The sequence below is a fragment of the Meleagris gallopavo genome, chromosome 2 (assembly GCF_905368555.1).
Source record: "Meleagris gallopavo chromosome 2, MGAL_WU_HG_1.1, whole genome shotgun sequence".
Taxonomy (NCBI): Eukaryota; Metazoa; Chordata; class Aves; order Galliformes; family Phasianidae; genus Meleagris; species Meleagris gallopavo.
Genome location: NC_139405.1, coordinates 8,599,059 through 8,612,635, shown reverse-complemented (window position 1 = coordinate 8,612,635; position 13,577 = coordinate 8,599,059). Strand labels below are relative to the sequence as shown.

The following is a 13,577-nucleotide window of genomic DNA, read 5'->3' as shown; positions in this document are numbered from 1 at the left end:
CAGGGAGCTTTTGGACTTCAGTGTTGTATCTGGATTATAAAACATCATTCCCTGTACAAATCACAACTACAAGAGCTTGGCCAGTACTTTTACTGAATACTGCTGATTGGAAAATCCTTCTACAGGGTATTTATATATATAAAAACCTGTATTTTATGAAGCTGTATTTAACACTGTCTTCATGCATTAGCACATTTAATTTTTTATTTAGGAAACACAATTTTTTTCTAGAGGAAAACAAATACATCTGTAACTCTCTTCTGGCACTGACTACTCAATGTACTCTTGAGAGCCTTGTTACTGTTGTGTGATATGCTTCCTCCTCATCTACCTACAAAAAAAGTGGATTTCTTTTTGTTGAACATAAAAAAGAGCATTTCTGTGGTTTATTTGCTGGTATTGGCAATGTTTTTAAAGAGCTCTTGTTTTAGAGATGCTTAGTGCTAAGATCACAGGATCACAGAATCATGGAATGGATTGGGCTGGAAGAGACCTTTAAGACTGTCAGGTTCCAACTCTCAGTGTTGGTTTATGATAGATCCTACAAACATGCTTTAACAGCTACAAAGGAATTATCAGTCAGAACTATTGCTTCCTTGGCTTTAGATGTGTTTAAATATGAAAAAGCCCAGTGTGGGGCAGTTTCATAGCAAGGGATGTAGGGAACTGTACTTTCCTCAAAAACTGTACATGGCCTACATGCACATTGTTTTCTTCTGGAGTCCAAGATACTGTGGAAAATGTCACTTTAGAGAGAGCTTGCAGTGTGATAAAATAGCATTCATATAGACTCATGAGCCTGCACATATCATCTTCTTGGCTTAATATAGCAGTGAAATAAATATTTCCAAGGTTTTACTGGAGGAACAGATTGAAGACCATGATAAAGAATGAGCATGTAGTGCCATTTATAGCATGCCTGAATTAAATTTCTTGTGTCTGAGCTGCCATTGGAACTGAATGTAGTAGGCTTAGATTGCCTTTGTCAACTGGGGAGAAGCTTGTGTCAGGTAGTGGCTGTTCATTTAGCCAGGCTGGGTTCTGCAGTCAGCTCTCTGCAGCTGTTTCCTGAGCTCGTTGGTGTGTTTAAGGAACACACATTTGGTGCTCTGTGTGTGTGGAGGTGGCATATCTTCACACTCCTTGCTGAGGCTTAGCACTAAGCTTTACAGAGCAGTAGAAACAAAATCCCCTGACATAAGCAACCACCATCCTCCCAGGGGAAGAATGAAATCAGAATTTCAAATCAATGTCTTGAAGTTCAGCCCCACAAAAAGGCTTGTGGCCAGGGGTGCAGTAGCTCAGAATGAAGAAATAAACAGCAGAAGAGGGAGTGCAAGGGAAGCGAACAGACCTGAGGCAGGTGGAGGACAGAGGTGTGCATGTAAGGCATAGAGGACGCTGTGATGGGGCAGGGTCTTCTCCCTCCCAGCAAGAGAGCTTCCAGGAAGGAGCAGTGTCTGCTCTGGAAGATGCTGAGTTTACTATACAGGAAAAAAGGTGAACTGGGAGCTGAAGTGACTTAAGCTTATGATATTAGCAATGCTGCAGCACAGTTGCAGTGGTGTTATGTGTGGGAAGGAAATCGGCCCTGAACAGAGACTCTCTGAAACGCATACTGCTACTCTGAATTGGGTAAGATTCTGTATCCAAAAAGAAATGCTGAAAGGATAAATAGTGGGGGTGGGTTTCATTTTTCAGAGATGTGACAGGAAAACAATTCTCTTTTTCTAAGTGAGGGTTAGATCTCTTCTGCTTAGTACAGAACTTCAGTTTCAAAAGTTAATTCAGTAATTTGAATATACTGGCATCCCTCTTGTTCCTGAGAGCAGATGCAGAACTGCTGGTTTTATGCTTTCTGATGACAGAAGTCATGTGGTGTTTTACTGGGGTGGGGGAGGATATATGCAGAGATGTTTTATTAGCAAGTTCACACAGCTATATGACAAACATTGAAGTTTTAACCAGTTTTTGTCTCCAAATACTGTTACTATGATATTGCTTAAATTGCTTTATTGTTTACCTGTTACTTTGAAGGAGGAAAACTACTTTTCTCATTTGATGCAAGTGCTGCAGTTGTTTAGTCTACAAACATCCTCAGCCTTTGGTACTCCTGAAATCCTCAGGGCTTCTGGATGTCCAGACAACCTGGAGTTAATTTTCACTTCCTCCTAGAACAGATTTAAAATGCTGTCATATATATTTATATTATAGATGTATGGAGTTATGTGTATATATATTTATATTTCACATGTATTTTTATCTGGAAACAAAACCACATATAATAACACCGCAAAAGTCTGTGTGCTATAGCATGTTCACAGCTGACTTTCTTGATTGTATTGTATGTCATGTATTGTCATGTAGATGCACTGGAACAATTCTAGAAAGATAAGTTAATATGGCAGGAATTTCTTTTTCTACAGAAAAGTTTGAGCTAGAGGAGCCCTCATTCTATTTTAGGTCTTTAGTTTCTTTTGGTGCAGTTATGTCTATAACGAAAGCAATCTGTAACTCTATGCAACTCAATTTTTTTTTAACTTAACTGTAACTTCCTTTAACTGAGTACTCATAAATGGTCTGTAGCATTGCTGACCATGAAATGTTCCCAGTGAAAGGAACGTTTCTGCCTGTTCTCACTGGAGAGTATCCACACTTACAGGCATCCCTATGAATGACTCTGAGAGGCAGAGACTGAGATCTGCTCAGTTAACTTGTATGTTAATGTCCTTGCTCCTGCCTGTCTTGTGCTCTGAACTCACTGGAACCTCAAGGAAGCACGGGATCTCTGCTCAGGACAAAACCACATCATAACTACGCTGTGGCTAACGACATCCATATAGCATCTTCTGCTGATACCTCTCAGCACTTTTACTGGGGACCAAAGATTATCCAGCATCAGAATGCCTTGCTGCTGCTATGCACACACTTCCTGTCTGTTACACCGTAACAGCTAGTGCTTTTCTGTGCATTGTAAGCCTAAGTTCTTATAAAACATAAAATTCCAAATAGTCTGGCAGAATGCCAGTAACTGCTGTGATGCTGTGATGCTAAACACACTAACCAGGGAAAGAAAAGAAGAAAATGGAAGTGTCTGCCAGGTAATGGAAATGATTTATGTCTTGTATACGGTATGAAGAAATGGAGGTATGAAAAACTTGTTTAGAAGTATTTGGTTTGCTGGAGAATCTAGTAAAAAGTTCCTCCAGTAGAAGTGAGAGCTGATGAGAAAAGCCACACATGAGATAAATTACTGTGTTGTTAGAGAAACGCTCCAGCAGTATGGAGGATATTGCAGGAGTGCTAATTATTGAAAAACTAATGATTGTAGTACACTATGGATGTAGGAAGAAACAAAAGAATTCTGCATAATCTTGATTTTATGTAGACAGCCACAAATCCTGTTTTCCCACAGCTTAATACTACTGGAATTGTTTTGTCTTCTTCTGACTAATAATTCCTGCAGTTGCCACATTCATTACAGATGTTTTTCTGGTGAAATCTGTTAGTAGCATTTCCATGATGCAGGACAATGTGGAGACTCCTGATAGGCAATTCTTCTTCTTTTCAAGTTTTTCTTCCGATCTGTTTTCTTGAGCACACCGGGGGCTCACACTGCCCCAGTGAAGGGGAAAAATAACTTTCAAAAAGTTGTGTCTGCTCAATACTGCTGCAGATGTTGTTTAAGAGTGGAGTTCTCCAAGTCAGTCTAGTCAATAAACCAGAGACATCCCCTTTATGTAGATTTGCTCCAAGTAGAGCATAGATCAGCATTTGCACTCATGCATTGAATCTAGTCTCCCAGCTGAAGGAAATGCACTTTTCTAGCTAAACTTCCCCGGGAAAATTCTCTTTGACTGATGCACTGAATATGTCTACACAGGGGAGGGAGTGAAAGTGCAGGGAACCAAACTGTCCTGGGAAATAAATTTGACATATTGCAAAATAAATCCCAAATGACTTCAGCTGTCATTATGCTCAAGCTTTTTTTAATTAGCCTTTCTTCCTAAGTGTCCTATATACAGCCTTATACATAGATAGAAGTGCTTAAGCAGTTAGATATAGACTGGGAGCCTGGAATGGCAGAATCTCAGTGGCTCAGCTATCTTTAGCTACTTACAGCAGCCTGATTTTACAACTCTTTGGCCACATAAAAACTCTTAATGAGTGTACAGATTCACATGGACTTACTGCACAAATATTGCATTGCTCCTGTCCTAAATTGCCTATTCTGCACTGCACTACCTGTAAATTAATGATAAATATAGGAAGTGATAGAATTGTGTGTCTTCAAGAGAAATTGATCCAAGTTCTTTGCCACAGGCTTTAGTAAATCTTTTAGTTGAAGGTAGGATTAACATCTTTTGAGGCTCCAAGATCTTGGCTTGTACTGTTTCTAAAGATGCATGAAGAATTGATACTCTTACCTTTCAGGTGCTTGATCAACTTCATTTGGCCTGATGATACAATGGTCATGAATTTCAAAGCTAAAAATAGGTCTTTTATCTCCTAGTTCTCTGAAATAGATTCTCTGAAATGATTCAGTGCTACCTGGTGACCTTTCAAGTCGAGGTCTCTGCATGTTAAATGAACATACTGATTTGGAGACCTCTATAGTTTGAGGTTTTAAAAACAGTTAGATGTTCAGATCTTTTATTTAAAGCCCCAGAGGAATGCTAGGTGACATCATTTTTTTACAACAGGGCATACATGTGCCAACTGTGGAGCATAAAACCCTGATCCTGTTTTTTCACTTCAAATAGTTTTATCCAAAATATTTACTTTTTACAGGACTACTTCATAATGTGTAAAGCTATTGAAGCATTAGAGCCTGCTTCCACTTGCACTGCCATAAATCTCATGTAACCAAGGAAAACTGATACCAGATCTGTGCCATCACAGCAAAGAATAACAATCAACTCTTGACTACTATGACTACTGCAACAAAGCAACTTGTCAGCATCTTGCTTTAAGTGCTTCTTCTGTTTTTGATGGTTAATGAATCAACTTGCCAGCTATAACTAAGGCAGGGCATCAAAACATAAAGAATGTGTGGACATTCAGGGACAGTTCACAAATGAGCACAATTCAGAGAAATCAGCAAAACCTTTCTGGCATTTTTTTCTTAATTGAAAATCAGTTGATATTGTTAAGTGCACTCCCGCTAAGCCTGTTGTACTGCCTATCTGTTAGCAAAACTTGCCAAGCATCTCTTTCTGAATACATGTTCATCAGTGAATCAATAATGCATTGTGTATGATAGAAACCACCTCAGAACAAGGTCTAAGCTGCTCTGAAATTAACAGTATTAATTAAAATTAACAATACCCGTAAAGTAGATTAGTAACTTTTCCATTTTAAATATGAAAGAGTCCATCTTCTTTACTATATCATACAAAATAAAACAAGATCCTGAGCCTGCATTGCATTTCTTCTCAGAAGAGCTCTCTAGATGCCAAATTCACAAGCAAATCTAAAGCAATAAACAGAACAGCCCAGCTCTGTTACTTGCCTTGGTGGGATCTGAAGGGATGCATCCATTTGCCCAGAGAGCTGTGGGTGACCCATCCCTGGAGGTGCCCAAGGCCAGGTTGGATGGGTCCTGGGCAGCCTGAGCTGGTGGGGGAAAGCCCTGCCCATGGCAGAGGTTGGTGCTGGGTGGGCTGTGAGGTCCCTTTCAACCCAAACCATCCTCTGATTCTATGATTTGCTTTTTACTCTGAAATTAAATACAAGCTTCTTCAATGTATTGTTTACTGATTAGCATAATGCAGTTGTGAGAAAACACAGTCACTCCTACATATGTGCTGGATGGCAGTAACTGATCTGCTTAAAAGTTGCATTTGCCTGCCTTGTGTGTCTCCATCTTTTAGCTGCATAGAAGTTATAGTCAATGATGTAAGTGCTACAGTATGGAAAAATACAGTTAGAAGAGGCACTTCTAACAAGCTGGATATAGCTTGTCCTATTTACTGAGGCAAAGGAACAAAGAAACAAACAGAAAAGCTTGTGGTGTCTTGTGCCTCTTTTCAGAGCTCCGTGATTCACATGTCAGTGTCATTTTCCCTGATGTGACATACTTAACTCTTTACTTTACCCAAATTTAGGATAAAGTAAAGAGTTTAGGGATTTAGGAGGCAGGCAAAGAGTTTGTTGTGACAGCCAGTGCTCCATCACACAGCAGCACTGGGTGCTGTCAAAGATCAGTGTTTCTTTGAAAAGAAGTTCCATAACTGAAGTCTGAAAAAAACTATTATCTCCAAAGATTTTTAATAGTAACAATAAAAAAATATAGTAATAAACAGTAGTGCAGTAATATTAATATATAATATATACTCGTATATGCTACATAATATTATAGTAATTCAGTAACAAAAAAGTACTGTGTATTCATGCAGCAGAATGAGGAGACAAAGAGCAATCTAATACAGATGTGACATTGGCAGTCGCGTGCTGCACAGGTATATGCCCATGTACGACTAAATCCAGAAATAAAATAATGTGTTAAAGAAAGGTAGATGCATAAGATCAGGATTATATCAAAGAAATGATAATAGGGAAATAATCTATTTGGTACAGTTCTGCCTTACCCAATTCTCATGGCTGTATTTCAAATAGGGTTTGGAAGTTTGTGGGCGGAAAGTTCTGCATCAACACAGTTTCAGGGTCAGAGGGGTACAGTTAGAGTGCCAGTCCTCTCATTATTTTAATTGAAGTTATAAAACTGCTCAAACTCTAAATGGAATTTGGTTGTGATTGTAACGCCCTGTCTCAATTTAAGTAAGATAAAATGCTTATTTGTTGGCTGCTTCATGAGTTGTTTTTCTGAGCATTCTGCCCAGGGGACCCCCAGGTCTCTATCTTGTTCTCAGATAGTTTCTGATCCCACAGTGCCAGCTGGACCACCTAATACAAACAGGATGTGTCTGCCCATAATGATCCTTCTACATGCTAAGCTAGTAACTGTGGTCATTTATAAGTTCCCCCATTTCTTGAACCATGTATGACACTCAGGCATCATGAAACAGCTGGGACAAAAAGATGAAAAGAAGGTTCCATTGTCTTAGGCTCCATCCAGTTGTGTTCCTCAACCCATCCTGGGAGTAGTTTGAATGTGTGTGGAAGAAAGGGAAAAAGCAATGCCAAAGTGTCAGCAGTGCAGGCTGAATATGCCACAGCCACCCTGCTTTCTCCTGCAGTGAGGAGATGGGAGAAAGGATGTTATTTGGGCCCAGGACCTGACTGTGGGGAAGATGTGGTACTTCCACATCACCTTCTTTCCTCACTTCTCCCCTCCCTCTTTCTGGTCCCCAGCTGTTCCTACTTTTCCACTGTCTTTCCTGCTTGACCAGTCTGCTGGATGGGCAACAGCAGGAGTTACAGGCATTCTAACACATCTGCCTCCTCCTAATACCCAACTCCTGGGTGCACGATACATACTTTCCTCACTCCACTTTGGATGTAGCCCTACCACTTGCCTACCCAGGGGAAAGCAGCAGGACTTCGATGTGCAGGTGGTGAGGACCCAAGTGAGAACTGGCCTGGGTACAGCAAACGTGCTGGATCCTCCTGGCTGGCAGGAGCAGCGTAGGCAGTCCCATAGGTGAGCTCTGTCTGAATCGAGCTCAAAAAGCACTTGAAAAGCTGTCAAACTGCCATGCAGATAGCAGAATGTATTTCCCTATAGTCAGGCTCTAGCAGACAAGCAGAGTGAACGTGAAGGCAGAAACCTCCATCCCAGAGCAACAGCCAGCACTTATTAGGGTTTTACTAAGAACGAAGTTGGCAGGGCCAGAGAGGTATACTGTTAAAAATATTTTTGGCTGTTAGCAGGAAAAAATACTCAAACCTACCTGACTCAGCACTGCTTGGCTGTACAGTCTTATAGTAGCGGGAGGGTCACAGCTGGCATCTGCTGGAATCAACTTCTGTGAGCCCTCCAGTAAATCCACACCTGTGGGTTCTGCACTGAATCCTGTTTAGTCCTGTAAAAAAATCATGGAAAGAGAAAATAGAACCATTCATCCCGCACAGGCAATCACTGTGTTGAAGCAAACTCATGCGGACTCAGTGCGGCACCTCACTGACCTCAGCTTCTGCAAGACCTGTCAGGCTGAAGGCTGGTGAAAGAAAACATCACTTTTTCTTTTTACTCCAGGTTCTAGGTGTTTTCTTCTTTCCTTGGAAAGATATGTTTAATGTATTGAATCGCATCTGCGAAGTGTGTCCTTGGAAAGACATGAGGCAACCAAGTATTACATTGCAATTACATTTTAACTATCAAAGTAATTTTTCAGAATTTCCTAAAAGGTCCCGACAGTCCTTCAGTCCTTTTCTTTGTGAAAATGTGAGGTAGGTTAGCTTTGTGTAAGATGTTTTGGATTTTTTTAATTAGAAAAGAAAAAGCAGCACCTGATAATCAGTAGAAAATACAAAAAGGGAGGGAACTTGGAGCAGGAAGCAGATGTGGAGGAGAGGCTGAGGGGGGCATGTGTATTTGCTGTCAGGGATAATATTGTCTCCTAGAAAAGGAAAAGCACGCAGGACCTGCAGAACTTCTGTTGCTCTGTGTTTGTGCATGATGTCTCTTACATAATTAACTACAGTCACCTCCTCAGCACGGTAAAATACTTGAATATCTTATAATTTGTTATTTGCTAGTGCTCACTTTTTTCCCCCCCCATTATTTATTTCCATCATACATCCAACTACATCCAAATAGGAAATCCTGCTTTATCATGGTGCCATGCAAGTTCTCTTCAGAGAATGTGAGCCTAGCAAATCCAACCAGTGAGGGTTTCCTTCTGACTGGTGAAATCTTCACAAGGACACAGTCCTACCACAAAAAAAAACCCTCGCTCCAAACGTACCCTAGTATAAAATGCAGCCTTTAAGGTACATGACTGGACTCAGTGGTTGAGTAATTTGTGTTACCTGCATTCATTTTCTTGCTCTGGCATGTAGATTGGATAATAACTGTGTCTCCCAATTATTTTTGCAAAAGTAGAGCAGCATATCTTGACCCATATTATGAATTAAGTTCTTAAAAGATCTAGATGGTAATTCCTTCTTAGCAGACAGCAAAATAGCACTATCAGATATTTACTGTAGATGAAAATTGTTTCTTTAAAGCTTCTTCTACAAATGCAAAGCTGACACAATGCAACGCACAAGGGAGATTTTACCCAGGTTTGTAATCTCTACTCTTTAGATGACTTACAATAATGTTAGCTCTTAGGCTGGTACTGCTGCTCCTCTGTGGCAACATTTAGGGAATATTGTAAATCCTTCAGCAATTTTACAACCACAATTATATAACACACTTCTTTGGGGCTCCAGCTCACAGTACCATATGATTATATCAGAATCCAAGTTTCCATAAGGAAGAAATGGGTAAGCTTCTTGCCTTTGTGAATAGCTTTAAAGGAAGAAGAAACTCTTTAAATATGAAATTGATGGAATGTGGTATGTCTCGGAGACTGAAATGTGCCCTATAGAGCATGAACTCCAAAACGCATTTTCATCTGGCATTCATCCCTGAATCCAGGGTCCCAGTGAAACTATGACAACCAGCCTTGCAGAAACAATGACAAGTCAGGAATCGTGGCATGCGCTACCAACTCACTGAGTCAATGTGCCTGCAAATTAAAATGTTTAATGCTGTTACAAGTTATCCTGCTGCTCTTGCCTCCGCTCTTATAAAGCAAAAAGGTTCCCTTTTCTCCAGTTGCTTTCTCTGGATAAGTAGGATTACAACAAAAGGCTCTAAGTAGAGAACAATGAGAGCTTGCTGACAATATATACTGGCTCTGAATTCTCTTACTCCAGCCATCCTGTACTGTGAATGTTGTGTAGCAAAGGGATGTAAAAGTTGAGCTAATACAAAGTAATGTTGAACATTCATCCATGTTGCATAGCTTAATAAAGTACTATTTTTTTGTGTGTGTAAAGAGCCCTAGAAGTACACACAGGGATAAGGGAAAGAGCTGAATCTGTCAGGAAGCTGTTTAGCAGTTAAGTAGTTAGAGCTAGAAGCAGAAAATAGCTGGGACTCTGCAGAAAACCAGAAATTAATAAAGCCTATTGTTCCCTTTGGGCTAAAATGTTATCAGCCTGCTTTACTCTCAGTTTATAAAACTGGCTTGTTTCCATCTTCTGATTGCATTTATGTGCTCTAACTGGAGGCATCATCTGGCCTTTGATATTGGTTACTATTTTCAACTGATCTCATGTAAGTATTTTTGCCATTAGTGAAGGCTTTGAGTTTGCTTTCCTCTTTGGGCAAAGCTGTTTTAATTGACTGGCAACTAATGAGCTAACAGTAGTTGGTTTGAGTATTTGTAATTGGACAGTGTGTTCTCAAGGGACTAAAACGATGCCCATTACTCGTTTACCAGAAGTCACTATTGCATGTCACTGACTGAGGGCTCTGTCCCATGCTGAACTTAACATCACCTTCAGCACAGTCTTGGCTTGCAGATTAAAGAAAACCTCAATGGAGTTTTAAAAGAAAATAGAATCAAAAGTGCTTATGATAAAGCATTCTGAGTTACAAATGTGAAACAAATTAAATGTGTATATTTATGCATTTCTACTTACTTTTGCTTCCTTCTCATTAGCTCCATTTTTGTGGTTACTATTTCTGAAGAAGGGGAGTTTAAAGAAGAGACAGGCGCTCAGAATTTTATTTTAAGTAATGAAGAGAATACATTGACAAACAGTAAATGTCTTTCTGCTTGCTTATACCAAGTAGAAAGGGGAGAATCAGCAGCACAGGCCACAAACAGATTCCCTGCTGCGTCTCCAGCACGAGCTGCTGGAGCTGCTCCTCTCCTGCCTCCCCAGTGTTATGGCCTCTCAGAATTGGAGGGCATTGCTGACCATGCAGGTTTATTGTGGTAGCTGAGGCATTTGGCTTTACTGAGTCATTCAGTGTGCTGCCAACGGCTCTGAAGCCAGTAATACTGCATCTATCCCATGGCTGGCTGCTGACAGCAATCCTAGTAACGCAGCTCAGCTGCCAGGGGAGCAGTTCAGAGCAGTGGATCTCTGTAAGCCCAGTGACACTAGGTGTTCACTGCTGTGACTAAGGAGAGAATGTGAATCATAAAAAGTGTTTAAAAAAAAACAAAAAACAGGTGGTGCATCAGTTTGGAGGAATAGGAAAAGTCTGCACTGTTTCTCAATGGAGCTACAATGATCTATCTACAGCAGGTTTTGAGGACATTTGGAAATGAAGTGAATGCAATATGCAGTTGTTTGCTCATAAGTGAGGAGCTTTTGGTAATGATCTGTGCTGCAGAGGCTGCTGGTGAGTCTCTAAGTATGATCTGGGAACAAGGTTTTGTTTTTTTTTTTAATTTTTTGTGCTCTGAGGAACTCCTCAGTGCTTTTGCTCATCAGTACTTCCATCCTAAGCTGTAGCTCCATTCAGCCAAGTAATCCTGGCTTGTGTCTGCCTGAGTGAGGATGTCACAGCCTGGTGAACAAAGAAATCCCTCACTTCAGTCGGCACAGTGTGAATGAGGATGCTGTGCTGAGTCACAGAGGGAGAGTGAAGGAGGAAGCCTTTTAGCTATGATGTTCTCAGTGGTACCTGTTTCTGAGGGGAAACAATGGAACTGCAAGAGGGCACTTACCATCAGGTCAGTTCTTCCCACAGAAATCCCATAATTCCAACGTTGTGAATGGAACAAAGAAACTGTCAGACCATCTTGGGAGCGCCCTATGGCTGCAGAGTTGACAGCTGCAGAGTTGACAGAGTTTCCAGCTCCAGAAATTTCACAAAATGCCTTACAGTGGAAAAGCACGGCATGTTAGATATCCAAGCCTTTGGCGTGTATTTTTCATCATAAACTCTAGTATTTTTCCATAGTTTTCTACAAGCCTGTGGGACCAGATCTGCTTGCACACAAGTTGCAAGCTGTGGGTTTGCTGCGTTCCCTCACGGTGGCCTGGATGTGCAATCCATACTGCTCTGAGGATTCGACCTGATGGTGGTTTTTTACTATTCCAGCTGCTGCTGGATCTGAGCCAATGACTTCAGTGACCTCCCAGTGATGATTACAAGAAACCTTTTCTGAGTACTCAGCCTGATTCACATTCAATGTCATGTAAGTGTGACTATAAGACCTCTAACATATGCAGCTATACTTTTATCTGCATTGAAGTGCATCTGGCACCTTCCTAACTCCTCACCATTTCCTCATCATCAATGCATCTTTTGACAACTAATTTCCAGACTTCAAGATTTTACTGACTCCTGCCTTTTGGAGATCACTGGTGAAAACATCGGATGAAACCAGTCTGACACTCAGACATTACTGCTGATCCTTCACTGCCTTGAAAAGTGACAGTTACACCTTTACTTTTGCTCCTTATTCTACAGTGAGGCCATAAAATGACCTATCCTCCAATCCTGTGGAAATTTAATTTCTTTAATAGATTTTGGAGGCGAGTATTTTTGAAGAATTTTTGAAAAGCCAACTGTATGATGTCTGCCAGCAATCTTTTCTATAATTTGTGAAGTCCTCCTTGTCCTTCTAAATCATCAGCATATCAACTTACCATATGAAAACTCAGAAGCATCTCTAAGTCATATGCTTTTCCTCAGCAGCTTTGTGCAGGAGGTAGTCCAGGTTCCCATTTCACGTAATGTATCTGCCAACAGAAGGTAAGTGACAGAGCCTAATTGAAGGTGCATTTTGTATATCAGTAATCCAGAGCACTTTCTAAGATGGTAGATTAATAAATAAATACAGAAGCTAAACAAATACTTAATTTGTAACTGATGATTGTTTTAGGTCTACTCAAAAGAAAATTTTGTGGTTTCATCAAAATAGAAAATGACAGTCATTGTTAAGTCAAACTAAATTGTCTTGAAGTCACATCAGTGGATTTCCATGTTCTGTCATGTCATCTTAAATAGTTAACTTGATTTTAAATAAAGCACTATTTTAAAATGAAAAAGTGGTACTTCGCATTATGAAGCATTACGTTAAAAACAATCTTCACATCTTAGGGGATTTTTCTATATTTGTGGCTGAAACTTACTGGCCAAATTCCTATATGTATTTGTGAGGTGGAACGTTTGATCCCAAACTGTATTATCCACAAATGAATTAATTGTATGAAATGCTTCAACTAAATTTATATTTAAATCTCTCAATGCTCAACTTTAAACAATATTAGATATACTGCAGAATCACGTATACTTGACTGCATATGGAAATAGAATACTGCAAATGAATGCACAGAGAATAAATCAAATGCACATGTAAGTCTTGTTTGAGAGTAATTCACACTTCTTCCTCCCAAAACTATGTAAAATCAGACTTGGAACTGCTTTCTTCTCACACACTTGCTGACATATCGCTCACACTGTTTCCATACTCTGAAGCTGATGCAAATGAAAATCTAACCAGTTAATTTGCAGTAATCCTCTTTTAGATATCAGTCTTCTTAAAAGCAGGATTGTTTTGCGAGAGTAAATCTGGTAGGAAACCATCAACTCTTTATGAACCCCTTTTTCAAAAGACCAGTGCAAATAGTGATGTGACCAGGTGCCTCATGGACAT

At 40.1% G+C, this 13,577-nt stretch overlaps 1 long non-coding RNA gene across 2 annotated transcripts in view; it reads right to left on the bottom strand.

The window, feature by feature from the left end:
• LOC116216280 (uncharacterized) overlaps positions 1-12,662 on the bottom strand; it is a 41,306-nt gene extending 28,644 nt beyond the window's left edge. Inside the window, exons 1-4 of one of the 2 annotated variants that reach the window (XR_004158738.2) lie at positions 12,568-12,662; positions 11,640-11,792; positions 7,854-7,985; positions 2,024-2,171 (exon numbers count right to left, since the gene is read on the bottom strand). This is a non-coding gene — a long non-coding RNA (uncharacterized LOC116216280). Of the gene's footprint in view, positions 1-2,023; positions 2,172-7,853; positions 7,986-10,599; positions 10,774-11,639; positions 11,793-12,567 lie in introns of those variants that run through there. The other variant, XR_014881845.1, reaches the window with a different exon arrangement.
• Positions 12,663-13,577: the final 915 nt, after the last annotated feature.